The sequence below is a fragment of the Schistocerca nitens genome, chromosome 3 (assembly GCF_023898315.1).
Source record: "Schistocerca nitens isolate TAMUIC-IGC-003100 chromosome 3, iqSchNite1.1, whole genome shotgun sequence".
Classification (NCBI taxonomy): Eukaryota; Metazoa; Arthropoda; class Insecta; order Orthoptera; family Acrididae; genus Schistocerca; species Schistocerca nitens.
In genome coordinates this window covers 780,222,095-780,241,301 of record NC_064616.1, presented here as the reverse complement: position 1 = coordinate 780,241,301, position 19,207 = coordinate 780,222,095, and positions in this window count along the sequence as shown.

Sequence of the window (19,207 nt, the reverse complement as noted above, 5' to 3'; positions counted from 1 at the left end):
GCGATAAGGTGTTAGTACGTTATGCAATTGTGTATTATCCTTGCTCCTAGTCATGAGCGAGGCCTAAGGTCATGAGTATATGATGTCACGCTGACCACATGGATAGCATCCGTTCCGCCAGCAAGCTAGCCTCTGTCATTCCTGCGGCCCACTTTTGCTTTGCCCTGCACTCAGCTGCCCTGCCATCACATAGGTAAGACACTGCCACCTAATACTTTCCACATTGTAAATTGTATAATAACGCGACTAATCACGTTGCAGTGACAATTTTTATCGCCAGTCCAGTCCCTTTTTTAAAAACTTTTAAGAGTCCGCTCACTATAAAATATTAACTTTTTATTTTTACATGCAGGTTAATTTTAAAGAATGGATCACGTCTTCTTTACCTTCCGCTCGTAATAGTATTGACGATATTCCCTGAATAGTAAATTTTGACTAGGAGCGATGGATATGCCTACGATCTTTTAATGTTGTGAATATACACTCCTGGAAATTGAAATAAGAACACCGTGAATTCATTGTCCCAGGAAGGGGAAACTTTATTGACACATTCCTGGGGTCAGATACATCACATGATCACACTGACAGAACCACAGGCACATAGACACAGGAAACAGAGCATGCACAATGTCGGCACTAGTACAGTGTATATCCACCTTTCGCAGCAATGCAGGCTGCTATTCTCCCATGGAGACGATCGTAGAGATGCTGGATGTAGTCCTGTGGAACGGCTTGCCATGCCATTTCCACCTGGCGCCTCAGTTGGACCAGCGTTCGTGCTGGACGTGCAGACCGCGTGAGACGACGCTTCATCCAGTCCCAAACATGCTCAATGGGGGACAGATCCGGAGGTCTTGCTGGCCAGGGTAGTTGACTTACACCTTCTAGAGCACGTTGGGTGGCACGGGATACATGCGGACGTGCATTGTCCTGTTGGAACAGCAAGTTCCCTTGCCGGTCTAGGAATGGTAGAACGATGGGTTCGATGACGGTTTGGATGTACCGTGCACTATTCAGTGTCCCCTCGACGATCACCAGTGGTGTACGGCCAGTGTAGGAGATCGCTCCCCACACCATGATGCCGGGTGTTGGCCCTGTGTGCCTCGGTCGTATGCAGTCCTGATTGTGGCGCTCACCTGCACGGCGCCAAACACGCATACGACCATCATTGGCACCAAGGCAGAAGCGACTCTCATCGCTGAAGACGACACGTCTCCATTCGTCCCTCCATTCACGCCTGTCGCGACACCACTGGAGGCGGGCTGCACGATGTTGGGGCGTGAGCGGAAGACGGCCTAACGGTGTGCGGGACCGTAGCCCAGCTTCATGGAGACGGTTGCGAATGGTCCTCGCCGATACCCCAGGAGCAACAGTGTCCCTAATTTGCTGGGAAGTGGCGGTGCGGTCCCCTACGGCACTGCGTAGGATCCTACGGTCTTGGCGTGCATCCGTGCGTCGCTGCGGTCCGGTCCCAGGTCGATGGGCACGGGCACCTTCCGCCGACCACTGGCGACAATTTCGATGTACTGTGGAGACCTCACGCCCCACGTGTTGAGCAATTCGGCGGTACGTCCACCCGGCCTCCCGCATGCCCACTATACGCCCTCGCTCAAAGTCCGTCAACTGCACATACGGTTCACGTCCACGCTGTCGCGGCATGCTACCAGTGTTAAAGACTGCGATGGAGCTCCTTATGCCACGGCAAACTGGCTGACACTGACGGCAGCGGTGCACAAATGCTGCGCAGCTAGCGCCATTCGACGGCCAACACCGCGGTTCCTGGTGTGTCCGCTGTGCCGTGCGTGTGATCATTGCTTGTACAGCCCTCTCGCAGTGTCCGGAGCAAGTATGGTGGGTCTGACACACCGGTGTCAATGTGTTCTTTTTTCCATTTCCAGGAGTGTATTTTAGACATTCCTTTATTAATTTTAATGTCCACGAAATGTGGTGACATTGTACTTTATTTTTACCGTGTGGGTCGCACATGATGATGCGGCTTTAGGCCGCGAAACCGGTTGTGTTTTTATGAGCAACAATTTTACCGGCTGTGAGCGGAGTTCTTCCAAACATCATGTCCAGTCATTCATCATTAGGTGGGTCGTTTGCAGGTCCACTTTGTGCTTTTTACTGGTTATAAAGCGTCTTCAACATGGTCAATAATACTGTGAAATTTTACTGAAGCTTTGCCGATAATGCTCAAATGTCAGTAATATTGTGCGATAATATTGTGGTTCAGAATGTTGGACGTTGAAAAGGCTACTGCTGTCATAATTGCTCTACATTGTTGCAGGTAGAAAAAAAGGTGGATGAAAAATTGGTTCAATGAGCGTCAAATATCACTCATGAAAATTTGTTCAGGGAATTAAGATTGAACAAAAAAAAAAAAAAAAGATTATCATACCTTTTTACATGTTGATGGTCCAGCATTTGAGACATTACCGGAAATGGTTGTCCCCACACCAGACATAAGGCGTCCACAGACAATGACACTGACTCCCCCTCCAGCCATGGATTCTGGAGTACAGGGTTTTTATTCATTATGAAATTCCCATACACTAATATAAGTTATTCTGCTAAACCTCTCATTTAGGCAACTGTAGCATTACAATGCTAATCACAGTACTGTCGATTTAGTGATTGTTATATATATATATATCGTGTAGGGCCCCGCGAGCACGCAGAAGTACCACAACACGACATGGCCTTACCTCGAAAATTTGAAAATTTGTGGTAAGGCCTTATGGGACCAAACTGCTGAGGTGTCATCGGTCCCTTACCCTACACTCTACTTAATCTAACTTAAACAAACTTACACTATGGGCAACACACACACCCATGCCCAAGGGAGGACTCGAACCTGCAACATGGGGAGCCACACGGACCGTGGCAAGGCGCCCGAGATCGCCCCGCTACCCCGCGTGGCGAGGACTCAACTAATGTCTGAAGTAGAACTGGAGGGAAATGACAACATGAATCCTGCAGCGCTATCCGTAAAACCATAAGAGTAAGAGGGGATGCAGATCGCTTCTGAACAGCACGTTGCAAGGCATCCCAGATACGCTCGATAATGTTCATGTTTGGGGAGTTTGGTGGCCAGTGGAAGTGTTTAAACTCAAAGAGTGTTCCGTACATGTCACCTGTCAGAGTCGTATCTAGATGTATCAGGGGTCCCACATCACTCCAACTGCACATGCCCCACACCATTACAGGACCCCCACCAGCTTGAACAGTCCCCTGCTGACATGCAGCGTAAATGATTTCATGAGGTTGTCTCCATACCCGTACACGTCCGTATGCTCTATACAATTTGAAACAAGACTCGTCCGACCAGGCAACATGTTTCCAGTCGCCAACAGACAAATGTCGGTGTTGACGGGTCCAGGTGAGGCTTAAAGCTTTGTGTTGTGCAGTCATCAACGGTAAACGAGTGGGGCCTCGGCTCTGAAAGCCCGTATCGATGATGTTTCGTTGAATGTTTAGCACGCTGACACTTGTTGATGGCTCAGAATTGAAATGTGCAATAGTTTGTAGAAGGGATGCACTTCTGTCACGTTGAACGATTCTCTTAAGTCGTCGTTGGCCCCTTTCTTGCAGGATCATTTTCCGTCAGCAACGATGTTGGATATTTGATGTTTTAACGGATTTCTGATATTCACGGTACACAGGTGAAATGGTCATACGGGAAAATCCCTACTTCATCGCTATCTCGGAGATGCTGTGTCCCGTCGCGCTGACTATAACACCACGTTCGAACTCACTTAAGTCTTGATAACCCGCTATTGTCGCAGCAGTAACCGATCTAACAACTGCGCTGGACACGTGTTGTCCTATATAGTCGTTGCCGATCACAGCACGGTATTCTGCCTGTTTACATATCTCTGTATTTGAATATGCATACCTACACCAGTTTCTTTGGCGCTTCGGAGGATGTCCCATTTATCTTGCTTACTCAAAATAACTTTTTTTCTGATGCATTAAATTGTTTCAATCAGTGCTTTTAACATCGTGAGGTAGTTCTTGCTGAGAGTATACGTTTTATATAATCTCACAGATGTAGATGATACAGTAATCTGCATAAAGCAGCCAATTATGCAATGAGTGCAAGATAAGCAATACCTATGTATCTCTCTATCTGTTCGAATATATATAAACTGACGTCCTGTGTCATGCTTTCCATCTGTATGTTTGGGCTAATCTAAAGGACTACCATAGGGATTTTTATCCAGTTTTGACTAATAGATAGACTAATTCACAAGGAACGTTTTTGTATATAATTTACAAATATTTCATGGAAACTGGCTATATTATGGCGAATTAAAGTGAAAACAATACCGTTTGCACCTACCAGTGTAGCCGCCATGACTCCAGAGAGCAGTGAAGTTTGCCAAAAATTTGTGGTGGGCTTGGTAGTCTAGGGGAAGTGTGTACCTGGAAACTGAAAGGCTGGAGCATGGAATCACAGGTGGACTACTTATTTTTCACTTTTTCTTTTAACCTACCATTCGCTTTTCGATGATGTGGGATTCTACAAAAACGAAACGTGATTCTAATTTCATGTTGCACTGTAGGTCTCCTTTCTGCAGTTGGATTTTGGGTTATGGACATGCAACTTGCCAAAGTGACTTTCATTTAAAACATTTATCATTAAACCATATGACATTTGTGGTGTCACTGCCAGACACCACACTTGCTAGGTGGTAGCTTAAATCGGCCGCGGTCCATTAGTACATGTCGGACCCGCGTGTCGCCACTGTGTGATCGCAGACCGAGCGCCACCACACGGCAGGTCTCGAGAGACGTACGAGAACTCGCCCCAGTTGTACGACGACGTTGCTAGCGACTATACGGACGAAGCCATTTCTCTCATTTGCCGAGAGACAGTTAGAATAGCCTTCAGCTAAGTTAATGGCTACGACTTAGCAAGGCGCCATTAGCCTTAAATAGCTTGTATATAAAGAGTCACTTGTATCGCCACAATCTCCAGGTGTCTCATCAAGAACGATGTATACAAGGATGTATTAAAAGTTAAGTATATTCCAAAGATACGTATTTTCTTTATCACATTCATTAAGTCTCCTGTTTCAGACCTCACTCCATCCTTCGTGAGTTAGCGCGTGCATCTTGGCCGCCTCTTTTAATTAGTGTGCGTAGTGTTGGCAAGTCTGCCGACACTACAATTTTGGCGACGAGAGTAAAAACGGTCTTCGTTCTTCTTGCTTTGCTTACATTACTTGTGTCATGGCTTCGCCAGATGTACTGTCCGAATTTTATCGCTTGCAGAATCAGCAGACGCAGGCGTTATTGGATGCCCTTGGACAGCTCGTCCAGGGTCAACGTGCGCTGCAACACGATGCGGCCGCCGCCGCTTCATCGCTACCGCAACCACAACACGCCGTTGCACCATCCTTCCGTAATTTTGATTCAACGCAAGAAACGTGGCCAGAATGGTCACGCCAGTTTGGATTCCATCTAGCCGCCTACAGAATTCAAGGTAATGAGCGGCAGCCGTTTTTGCTTTCTTGTGTCGGTGTGTCCACCTACCGTGTGATAGTGAAATTGTTTCCCCGACGCGACATAGCAACTCTGTCCTACGACGAAATTTTGTCTGCTTTAGATGCCTATTTCAAAGAAACAGTTAATGTAGTTGCCAAAAGGTATACGTTCTTTCGTACCAAACGTATGGCCGGTCTGACTAATAGGGAGTGGGTTGCCACATTGCAAGGACTTACTAGGGATTGTGATTTTGCATGTGAATGTGGACTTCCGTATTCAGATACTATGGTGCGTGATGCAATAGCACAGAACGTTTCTGATGTTCGCATACGGGAACAGATTTTGAAACTAGTTAATCCTTCCCTTCAACAAGTGATAGACATATTGGATAGGCAAGACACACTTGACTTTTCTCAGGAATCATTTGAAACTTCGCCAGCAGTGTGTCGCATTGACCGGCCCGCCGGGCGCGCAGCTCGGGACGCTCAACGGCCCTCGATTAGATTAGATTAGATTAGATTAGATTAATACTAGTTCCATGGATCATGAATACGATATTTCGTAATGATGTGGAACGAGTCGAATTTTCCAATACATGACATAATTAGGTTAATTTAACAACATACTTAAGTTAATATAACAACTTTATTTTATTGTGTTTTTTTTGTTTTTCTTTATTTTTTATTTTTATTTTTTTTAATATTTTTTTTTCTTAATTTATATCTAAAAATTCCTCTATGGAGTAGAAGGAGTTGTCATTCAGAAATTCTTTTAATTTCTTCTTAAATACTTGTTGGTTATCTGTCAGACTTTTGATACTATTTGGTAAGTGACCAAAGACTTTAGTGCCAGTATAATTCACCCCTTTCTGTGCCAAAGTTAGATTTAATCTTGAATAGTGAAGATCATCCTTTCTCCTAGTATTTTAGTTATGCACACTGCTATTACTTTTGAATTGGGTTTGGTTGTTAATAACAAATTTCATAAGAGAGTATATATACTGAGAAGCTACTGTGAATATCCCTAGATCCTTAAATTCCTCAGTGATGAATTACCCCAAAATATGATGCCGTATGAAAGCAATGAGTGAAAATAGGCGTAGTAAGCTAATTTACTAAGATGTTTATCACAAAAATTTGCAATGACCCTTATTGCATAAGTAGCTGAACTCAAACGTTTCAGCAGATCATCAATGTGTTTCTTCCAATTTAATCTCTCATCAATGGACACACCTAAAAATTTGGAATATTCTACCTTAGCTATATGCTTCTGATTAAGGTCTATATTTATTAATGGTGTCATACCATTCACTGTACGGAACTGTATGTACTGTGTCTTATCAAAATTCAGTGAGAGTCCGTTTACAAGGAACCACTTAGTAATTTTCTGAAAGACAGTATTGACAATTTCATCAGTTAATTCTTGTTTGTCAGGTGTGATTACTATACTTGTATCATCAGCAAAGAGAACTAACTTTGCCTCTTCATGAATATAGAATGGCAAGTCATTAATATATTATAAGAACAACAAAGGACCCAAGACTGACCCTTGTGGAACCCCATTCTTGATAGTTCCCCAGTGTGAGGAATGTGCTGATCTTTGCATGTTACGAGAACTACTTATTTCAACTTTCTGCACTCTTCCAGTTAGGTACGAATTAAACCATTTGTGCACTGTCCCACTCATGCCACAATACTTGAGCTTGTCTAGCAGAATTTCATGATTTACACAATCAAAAGCCTTTGAGAGATCACAAAAAATCCCAATGGGTGGTGTTCGGTTATTCAGATCATTCAAAATTTGACTGGTGAAAGCATATATGGCATTTTCTGTTGAAAAACCTTTCTGGAAACCAAACTGACATTTTGTTAGTACTTCATTTTTACAGATATGTGAAGCTACTCTTGAATACATTACTTTCTCAAAAATTTTGGATAAAGCTGTTAGAAGGGAGATTGGACGGTAATTGTTGACATCAGATCTATCCCCCTTTTTATGCAAAGGTATAACAATAGCATATTTCAGTCTATCAGGGAAAATGCCCTGTTCCAGAGAGCTATTACACAGGTGGCTGAGAATCTTACTTATCTGTTGAGAACAAGCTTTTAGTATTTTGCTGGAAATGCCATCAATTCCATGTGAGTTTTTGCTTTTAAGCAAGTTTATTATTTTCCTAATTTCAGAGGGAGAAGTGGGTGAGATTTCAATTGTATCAAATTGCATTAACAGCCTAGCATCTTCTAATGAACACCTGGATCCTACTATATCCACAACATTTAGAAAATGATTATTAAAAATATTTTCAACTTCTGACTTTTTGTTCGTAAAGTTTTCATTCAATTTGATGGTAATACTGTCTTCCTCTGCTCTTGGTTGACCTGTTTCTCTTTTAATAATATTCCAAATTGTTTTAATTTTATTATCAGAGTTGCTGATTTCAGACATGATACACATACTCCTGGATTTTTTAATAACTTTTCTTAATATAACACAGTAGTTTTTATAATTTTTGATAGTTTCTGGGTCACTACTCTTTCTTGCTGTCAGATACATTTCCCTTTTCCGGTTACAAGATATTTTTATACCCTTAGTAAGCCATGGTTTGTTACAAGGTTTCTTATGAGTATATTTAACTATTTTCTTGGGGAAGCAGTTTTCAAATGCATTTACAAAAATGTCATGAAATAAATTATATTTTAAATTGGCATCAGGTTCATGGTACACCTCATCCCAGTCTAACTGCTGTAGGCTTTCCCTGAAATTTGCAATTGTTAAATCGTTGACTGGACGTACTACTTTGGAGGACTGTTTAGTATTGCTGAATGGAGCTATGTCATATATTGTAACTAGCTGTGCAGCATGATCAGAAAGACCATTCTCAACAGGCTGAGCATTTATCTGGTTAAACTTATCTTGGTCTATAAAGAAGTTATCTATCAGTGAGCTGCTATCCTTTACCACCAGAATAGGAAAATCAATAACGGGTGTCAAATTGAAAGAACCGAGTAATACTGCAAGGTCATTTTTCCTATTACCCTCTTTCAGAGAATCTACATTGAAGTCCCCACAAATAATAATTTGCTTCCCCCTGTCTGACAGATAGCACAACAAGGAGTCCAAATTTTTCAGAAATAGATGAAAATTTCCTGATGGGGACCTATATACAGTTACAATTATAAATGTGCCTTTATTTAATTTAAGCTCACAGGCACATGCTTCTATATGTTTCTCTGCACAAAACTTTTTTGTTTCTATACTTTTTGCACAATGACAACTTTTGACATATATGGCAACTCCTCCTTTCTCCATATTTTCTCTCATTACATGTGCAGAGAGCTTATATCCACTTACATTTACCTTATCCATATCAGTAACAATGTGATGCTCAGACAGGCATAGTACAGCTTCTAAATCTTCTAAACAAACCAGAAGCTCATCTACTTTATTCTTTAAACTCCCAATATTTTGATGAAATATACTTACATTATTTTTAATTATACTTTTATGAGAACCTTTCCTTATTCTAACATTTGCAGTACTCTCCTGTCTGAGTTTCTCATTGTGCTTAGGCCTAGTTCCTATACCAGTGGTCACACGGTGTTCAGAGAGGCAGATTATGTCAACTGGGTTGGGTGACTTTAATTCATCAATGCAATTACCTAGGACTGAGATACAACTTGGTGGAGATAAAATTTCTGGTGATTGGTGAAAATTAATAATTGATAGCTGTGATTGGTGATCCAATGTGCTAGAATTGTGCTGTTTAATTTCTTTCCTAAACTGAAGATTTGTTTCAATCCTGACCTCTCGTAGAACTTGACATCTTTCTGTCTTACCTATCCTAAAAAAGGTGCTGCTCCAACACCTGTAACCACTGGTATTTTACCATTCATGGCAGTGCCTCCCCCCCTTAAATTTCCTGCTATTACCCCAGCCAGTTTCCCTTTCCCTTTCCTGTTGAGATGTAGGCCGTGCCTGGTATAGTCCCACCTACTGAGATAATCAACAGGAACCACACCAATATGAGCCCCCGCACCCGACCCAAGCAGCCGTTCCAACTCCAAATTAACTCTCCCAACAGAAGAGTTCAAATGAGGCCGGTCATGGCGTCTCAGGACAGATACAAATTCAACATCGGTGTGTCTCGATGCCGACGCAATCTTTACCAGGTCACACTCTATACTGTACCCAGGATCTCTGTCGATGCTGTTCCCTGGCCCTCCCACAATAACCACGGTGTCTTCCCTGGTAAATCCTTTACAGAGTGAACCTAAATCCTCTGACACCTGATCCAGACTAGCACTTGGTTTGAAAAAATTTGTGACCTGGTATTCTGGTTCTAAGTCCTCCTGCAGAAGTTGGCCTACATCTCTGGCATGAGAACTGCCTAACAACAAAACTTTCTTCCTTTTCGATGACTTTCCTACATTCTTTTTCAATTTCCTATTGAAAGTTTGTTGTGTCCTGTCTACACCTACCTCTGCTTGAGGCTCATCAGTTTCTAACTGAAGCAACAGGTCAAACTTATTTTTGACATTCACCACAAAACTGTCAGACTTAGTTCTAGGCCTGTTCCTTCTGCTACCTGTTGCCACTTCCCACCTCTCTTTGCCCTTCTCCCTCCTTAACCTGTCCAGATCTTCCCTAGCCTGATCTAGCTCAGCCTGAAGGGCAGCAATTTTCCCCTCCTGTTCAACTATCTTCCTATCTCTGCTGCAAATCCTACATAACCACTGATGAGCCTGATCCACTTTCCCAACACCCTCGCCACTGCAATCCCCCCAGTGAAAAAACTACTACATCCATCACACCAAACCCCGGAACTAACAATTCTACGGCAAGTCAGGCACTTCTCACTCATGGCAAAAATAATACTTTGGCTAGAATAAATCAATTAAATAACCGAAAATCAAAAAAGACGTTACAAGAATTAAGCCTATTCACAAATGTATATAAGCAAGTTTCTGATTTAAAATTCCGCTGTTTTTCTGAGATCTGTATTAAAACAATAAAGGTATACGCTATTTATTATATATTTCACTCGATTGAATGAAAAAAAGGACAATTAAACGAGGTACTTTAACTTTGATTCTCCAAAAACGTTCGCGCAGCTGCAGCCTTGCTCGCAAACACGTGTGCCGCGTAAGCATGCCAATGCAGTTCTCAAATCATGCCCGCGGTGTGCTACTAGACATTCGCGTGACAATTGCCCGTCACGCCAAGCTATTTGCTTTTACTGTCATAAGAAAGGACATGTTCAAAGTGTTTGCCAGAAAAAGCTAAGATCAGACAATCAAAACCATTCCAGGCCCTTTGCTTCGCGCCGGAATCGAACCAGGGACAATCAGGCTCGTGGACCTTCGCCCATGGACATTCATGTCGTTAATTCCACCCCGTCCAGTGCCACTTTATCTCACAGTGACTGTGTTCGTCCCGCACAAAGTGTGCGTCGACGTCGCCGGAAATCCCGTAACGTCGCAAGTGCTTCTGTACCTGTATCAGTTCAAATTGCACGTGAAAGTCGCTCTTGTCGTCAGCAGGACAATAAACTTTTTGTAGACTTAGACTTTGGAGGCAAAGTGATACCATTCCAGCTCGATACTGGAGCTGCAGTTTCATTGCTCAATCAAGACACGTACAAACAACTGGGCAAACCTCCGTTGCGTGCCGCAAATGTTCAGCTCAATAGTTATTTAGGACAGCAGATACCTGTGTTAGGACAGTGCAGCCTTCTTGCCACATACAAGGGACAAACAAAACTTGTGTCATTTTACGTTCTTCGTTCTTCTTCTGCAGTGAACTTGTTTGGTTTAGATTTATTTCAGTTGTTTCACTTGTCAATCGTAAATCAGGTCCTATTGGTGAACCAGACTGTGCCTTCAGCCAGTGTTTCTCGTCTTTGTGAAGAATTTGCAGACATTTTTGCACCGGGCCTTGGTTGCGCTAAGAACTATGAGGCACATTTGGAACTCAAAGTGAATGCGCAACCGAAATTTTTCAGAGCGCGCAATGTTCCCCACGCATTGCGTGATGAGGTCGCAAGAACATTAAACGATTTAGAATCTCAAGGTGTAATTGAACGTGTGCAGGCTTCTCTCTGGGCCTCACCCTTAGTAATTTTGCCAAAACCTTCCGGAAAATTGAGACTTTGCGTGGACTTCAAGGCAACTGTGAATCCACAACTTGACTGCAACTTTTCCTTTGCCCCGCCCGGAAGATCTTTTTGATAAACTGTGCCCGGGTAAATACTTTTCGAAATTGGACCTAGCAGATGCGTACTTGCAACTACCTGTGGACGAAGACTCCCAGCGCGTCTTGGTGGTTAACACGCATCTTGGTTTGTACCGTTTCAAAAGACTGCCATTCGGGTGTGCATCCGCCCCTGCATTGTTTCAGCAATATTTACAAACTGTTTGTGCGTCGGTCCCTACTGCTGCGAACTATCTGGACGATATTGTGATCTCCGGAAAGACAGAAGCCGAACATTTAGAAAATCTCCGAACATTATTTCAGGTCTTGCGACAAAATGGTCTTCGCTTGAGGAAGGACAAATGTGTGTTTTTTGCTCGTGACTTACCATATCTGGGCCATGTCATAAATGCACAAGGCATACATCCGAGTCCAGAGCACCTCCGTGCCATACAGGAGTTGCCTTCGCCACAGAACTTGAAACAGCTCCAGAGTGTGTTGGGAAAAATTAACTACTATGCCAGGTTTGTGCCGCGCGCTTCTTCCATTTCAGCTCCGCTTCATCGCTTACGCCGTAAAGGTGTTCCGTTCGTCTGGACGACGGAATGCGAACGCGCCTTTCGCCAGTTGAAATCGGCGTTGCTTTCAAATACTTGCCTTACGCCATTCGATCCCCGGAAACCCCTTTCGTTGATGGTCGATGCATCGGAATTCGGGATCGGTGCTGTGCTTGCGCACAAAGATGGATCGCATGATCGTCCTATTGCCTTTGCCTCAAAATTGCTCTCGTCTGCGCAACGCAATTATTCCCAGATAGAGAAAGAAGCTTTAGCTCTCGTGTTTGGTGTTACTAAGTTCCATGATTTCTTGTATGGTCGTCACTTTACCATCATCACAGACCACAAACCTTTGACATCGCGTTTTCATCCGAACAAGCCTGTCCCTCCACGTACAGCGCAGAAATTCATTCGCTGGTCTCTTTTCCTCTCGCAGTACCGCTACGATATCTTGTATCGGTCCACTGCTAAGCACGGAAACGCTGATGCGTTGTCCCGTTTGCCTGTTGCTGAGGATAAAGCATTCGATTCTTCCGAACTTGCTTGCATGTTCATTGATTCGGAAACCGATGACGTGGTCGAATCGTTTCCGATTGATTTTCGTCGTGTAGCTACAGCCACAGCTGCTGACCCTGTCCTTGCTACTGTTTTGCGTTTTGTTGCTACGCAATGGCCCTTGTCAAAGTCACGGATCGAGGATCCGCTGGTTCGCCGATTTTTTGCTCACAAGAAGAGACATTTTGTACGACGTGGTGTTTTGTTGTTGCGTTCGGATAATGATCAATCCAGAGTCGTGGTCCCACGTTCGTTACAGTCCTCTGTCTTACGGCTTCTTCATCAAGGACATTGGGGTATAGTGCGTACGAAACAACTTGCTCGTCAGCACTGTACTTGGTTCGGAATCGATGCTGCGATTGTGAATATGTGCTCTTCTTGCGTGGCGTGTGCCGCACAACAATCCGCCCCGCCGCGGAAATTCTTTGCATGGCCGACAGCCACTTCCCCTCGGCAACGCTTGCACATCGATTTTGCTGGTCCGTTCTGGAATGCTCGATGGTTGGTTGTTGTCGATTCCTTCAGTGATTTTCCTTTTGTTGTCCGGATGTCTTCCATGACGTCATCTGCCACCATCCAAGCGTTATCGGCTATCTTTTGTATTGAAGGTCTTCCACAGACTATTGTTTCCGACAATGGCCCACAATTCATGTCTGCAGAATTTCAGTCATTCTGCAAGGCCAATGGTATTCAACATCTGACATCCGCGCCGTTTTCGCCTCAGTCAAACGGTGCCGCTGAACGGTTGGTCCGGACTTTCAAGTCACAGATGTTGAAGTTGAAAGAGTCGCATTCTAGGGAGGACGCATTGTTGCTCTTTTTGTTTTCGTATCGCTCTCAGCCCCGCGATGGTCGCTCGCCGGCTGAGTTGCTCCATGGTCGTCCTCATCGAACCTTGATGTCTTTGCTGCATCCGCCGCATCAGGTTCCAGTGCAGCGGCAGACTACTGCTTTTGCTCCTGGCGACGTTGTTTTCTATCGCAACTATCGCGGTTCACGGCGTTGGCTCGCAGGGCGCATTCTTCGCTGCCTCGGCCGCGCGATGTACACTCCTGGAAATTGAAATAAGAACACCGTGAATTCATTGTCCCAGGAAGGGGAAACTTTATTGACACATTCCTGGGGTCAGATACATCACATGATCACACTGACAGAACCACAGGCACATAGACACAGGCAACAGAGCATGCACAATGTCGGCACTAGTACAGTGCATATCCACCTTTCGCAGCAATGCAGGCTGCTATTCTCCCATGGAGACGATCATAGAGATGCTGGATGTAGTCCTGTGGAACGGCTTGCCATGCCATTTCCACCTGGCGCCTCAGTTGGACCAGCGTTCGTGCTGGACGTGCAGACCGCGTGAGACGACGCTTCATCCAGTCCCAAACATGCTCAATGGGGGACAGATCCGGAGATCTTGCTGGCCAGGGTAGTTGACTTACACCTTCTAGAGCACGTTGGGTGGCACGGGATACATGCGGACGTGCATTGTCCTGTTGGAACAGCAAGTTCCCTTGCCGGTCTAGGAATGGTAGAACGATGGGTTCGATGACGGTTTGGATGTACCGTGCACTATTCAGTGTCCCCTCGACGATCACCAGTGGCGTATGGCCAGTGTAGGAGATCGCTCCCCACAGCATGATGCCGGGTGTTGGCCCTGTGTGCCTCGGTCGTATGCAGTCCTGATTGTGGCGCTCACCTGCACGGCGCCAAACACGCATACGACCATCATTGGCACCAAGGCAGAAGCGACTCTCATCGCTGAAGACGACACGTCTCCATTCGTCCCTCCATTCACGCCTGTCGCGACACCACTGGAGGCGGGCTGCACGATGTTGGGGCGTGAGCGGAAGACGGCCTAACGGTGTGCGGGACCGTAGCCCAGCTTCATGGAGACGGTTGCGAATGGTCCTCGCCGATACCCCAGGAGCAACAGTGTCCCTAATTTGCTGGGAAGTGGCGGTGCGGTCCCCTACGGAACTGCGTAGGATCCTACGGTCTTGGCGTGCATCCGTGCGTCGCTGCGGTCCGGTCCCAGGTCGACGGGCACGTGCACCTTCCGCCGACCACTGGCGACAACATCGATGTACTGTGGAGACCTCACGCCCCACGTGTTGAGCAATTCGGCGGTACGTCCACCCGGCCTCCCGCATGCCCACTATACGCCCTCGCTCAAAGTCCGTCAACTGCACATACGGTTCACGTCCACGCTGTCACGGCATGCTACCAGTGTTAAAGACTGCGATGGAGCTCCGTATGCCACGGCAAACTGGCTGACACTGACGGCGGCGGTGCACAAATGCTGCGCAGCTAGCGCCATTCGACGGCCAACACCGCGGTTCCTGGTGTGTCCGCTGTGCCGTGCGTGTGATCATTGCTTGTACAGCCCTCTCGCAGTGTCCGGAGCAAGTATGGTGGGTCTGACACACCGGTGTCAATGTGTTCTTTTTTCCATTTCCAGGAGTGTATTTGGTTTTGGGGGCCTCTGGTGAGGTGCGTTGGCATCTCAATCAGCTGCGCCTCTGTCGTCGCCTGGGTTCTGCCGCTCCCCGTCTGCTTTCAGCGACGGTGCCGTCCGGTCAGCGCCCTGGGGACCCATCTACTGGCTCGCCTCATCCCCAGGTGTTTGCCTCATGGCGACGCGCCGCCGCCGCCGCCTGTTCTCCCGCCGGCGCCGCCCGCAGTGGACGCGTCGCTGCAACCGCCTGGCGCCTCCCTGGGTCACGCGCCGCCGCTCGCTTCCCGTGACCGGCTGTCCTCCATCATGGAACTCTTGCCCGCTCCGGACCAGATGTCGTCTTCGCCCGTCGGGTGCCCCGACCACATGGAGGTCCACCCTTCGGCCCCTCCTGTCTCTCTACGGGCGCATACGCCGCATGTTGACGTGCACCCTGGACTAGGTTTTCAGGCGTTTCCTACCTCCCCTCGGACCGAATGGCCGGGTGCGGGTGGCACAGCCTCGCCTGTTGTTAGGCTCCCCACCTCATCGCATACGTCAACATGGGATCCTCCCCACGGCGGGCGGAAGCCTTATAACACGACCGTTCGCCGATTTGCGGGGGAGGAATGTGGTGTCACTGCCAGACACCACACTTGCTAGGTGGTAGCTTAAATCGGCCGCGGTCCATTAGTACATGTCGGACCCGCGTGTCGCCACTGTGTAATCGCAGACCGAGCGCCACCACACGGCAGGTCTCGAGAGACGTACGAGAACTCGCCCCAGTTGTACGACGACGTTGCTAGCGACTATACGGACGAAGCCATTTCTCTCATTTGCCGAGAGACAGTTAGAATAGCCTTCAGCTAAGTTAATGGCTACGACTTAGCAAGGCGCCATTAGCCTTAAATAGCTTGTATATAAAGAGTCACTTGTATCGCCACAATCTCCAGATGTATCATCAAGAACGATGTATACAAGGATGTATTAAAAGTTAAGTATATTCCAAAGATACGTATTTTCTTTATCACATTCATTAAGTCTCCTGTTTCAGACCTCACTCCATCCTTCGTGAGTTAGCTCGTGCATCTTGGCCGCCTCTTTCAATTAGTGTGCGTAGTGTTGGCAAGTCTGCCGACACTACAACATTGTCATCAGAATCTATACTTCTATACATATATTCTCCTTTCATACGTATTAAGTCCCACTACATATTTCTGCCTGTACGTGAAAGATAATCTCAGAAACTATTGTAGGTATTTTGATATGCACACTCGAGTGGCGCTTGAGTCGGAAAGTTCTCAGGAAGCTTGAATGTATCTGTTCCATATTTCACTGCTGTTTGGAGCGACATATCATGGCTGTGAGCTATGGCACTTCCTGCAGTGACGAGAGCGGGACCCAGCAATGATTTCTAGCTAATTGGTGGCTCTTAACCAGCCCCTAGACTGCCAACATTACTGTGCAATATTTCGAGATCCGAATAATGTTTAACATGTAGCTATGAGATTGAGAGTTTGATGAATAATATCGAGCACACCAAAAACTTTCGAAAAATATTGCTCCGCCCACAGGTTCAGTACTGACAATATCCTTTGCAGTCTCCCACATGCTATAGGCTCTGGATCTTAAAATGAGTTCAAAGTAAGATAAACGAGCTTTCTTATTAGAGTTTATTAATTTAGGCAAAGTTATGAGTGAAAGTGCATATACAGGGTATCCCATTTTTCTTGTTCACCCAAAATAACTTATTCTGATGCATTAAACGAAAAAGTCTTTCAACCAATGTTTTTTTTTTAACATCATTGGTTAGTTCTTGCTGAGTGTGTACATTTTATGTATCCCGACAGATGTAGGAGATACTGGGTACATCTCGTGGTCGTGCGGTAGCGTTCTCGCTTCCCACGCCCGGGTTCCCGGGTTCGATTCCCGGCGGGGTCAGGGATTTTCTCTGCCTCGTGATGGCTGGGTGTTGTGTGCTGTCCTTAGGTTAGTTAGGTTTAAGTAGTTCTAAGTTCTAGGGGACTTATGACCACAGCAGTTGAGTCCCATAGTGCTCAGAGCCATTTGAACCATTTTTTGATACTGGGTAGAGGATAATTTTTTTTAGTGGATCCACATACATTTTATTCAAGAATACACTTACCCTCTCCAAGAGCCATTAACAAATTTATCACACTGTACCATTTTTGCCAATAAAACGCAGATGTGTAAGTGATAAAGAGTACATAGGTTGTGAAGGAACTGGGCTGTTTACTGCCTTGATTACACACATTACGTACCCAACGTACTGCTGTAGTAGAGGTGTGAGTTTTGTTCATGATTTCCAGCTCATGTAAACACAGGTACTCCTCTCCCCCACAGCACCTCACTTGCTGATATTTTAGCGTACAGTACACTGTGTATCAGTGTAATTATGAATCAGAGTAACCTAGTGTCTGGATGCCGGCAGTACACATTGTGTATGCAATTTTGTTGTGTAAAGCAGTATGGTGTACAGACATGACGATAAGGTGGAAATGCCGCTGATCTACAGAGCAAGTACCTTGATAGGAAATAATTCAGAAACTTGCATTTTCATGTTGAATAGTGCTAGAGAGCATTATGATTATTATGTTATTATGTCTATCGTGTATTCTGCTGTACACACCTGCACTGTAACTTGCTGTAGGTAGGCGAAATTATGTCCAGGCACAACAATTGTACAGCAGAAGATTCCCTGACGAGCCATCGCCTTCTCGCTGTATGTTTGTCGTCTGATTCTTGTCAATGTGAAACGGAAAGTTTAAATGCAAGACCTTGAAATCGTCATAGAACACGAACAGACGAAGCTGCTGGCGCCAGTGTGCTCACTGCCGTGAATCCTCAAGTCAGCACATGAAGAATTCAACATGAAGTTGGTGTCTCGAAAATAAGTGCACTTCGCATTCTGCAACGCTATAAATCCCATCCTTACCATATTCATTTACACCAAGAATTTCGGGGAAATGACTCCAACAATAGGGTTCAATTTTAACCGTGGGCTGATTGACAACTTCTGCCCAACTCTAATTTCTTGTCAAATGTTCTTTTTACCGACGAGGGGTCATTCTCCAACAAACGAATTGTCAGTATGAGAAATATGCTGTATTAGTCCATCAACAATTCACGATGCCTCCGACAGGTAGCGCTTTAATAACTTTTCTTATGTCTTAACCACACTTTAACTTTTTCCAAAAACACATTAAGCATTTTGATTTTCCGTCATTTTCAAAGGCTACAAAATACAATACAAAACTGGCGTCAGAAGGTATGAAAATATGATACTTTTGACCACTGACAAGAGACGTATTACAACGACTAGAATACAGCTTCCTAGGTTACCAGTGTTCGTCAGTCATATAAAATTGTTCATTAGACACATTGTATCACGTCAGCATTCTCTGTCACGAGCCAAGCGCAAACTGCTGCCAAGGGAAAATTTTTTGGAAGCCAAGTGGACTAAACCACTAGGCGGCGCTGGGTACGTTGTACACGTTGCAGTTTGTTTTTGTTTACAGCCACAATTGTCGTCGCTACATGGTATAAAACAATTTCATCAGTCAACACGGAAAACTGTGCTAGGGGAGGCGAATGGTCAGCTTTGGTTTATTCGGAGAATTTTAGGAAAGAGTGGTTCACCTGTAAAGGAGACCGCATATAGGCCGCTGGCGCGACTTGTTCTTGAGTACAGCTCGAGTGTTTGGGATCAGTACCAGGTCTGATTGAAGAAAAACATCGAAGTAATTCAGAGTTGGGCTGCTAGATTCGTTACCGGTAGTTTTGAGCAACAGGTCAGTGTTATGGGATGCTTCAGGAATTCAAATGGGAATCCCTGAAGGGAAGGCGACGTTATTTTCGGGAAACCCTGTTGGGAAAATTAAGAGAACCGATATTTGAAGCTGACTGACGAACGATTCTCCTGCCACCAATATACATAGCGCATAGAGACCAT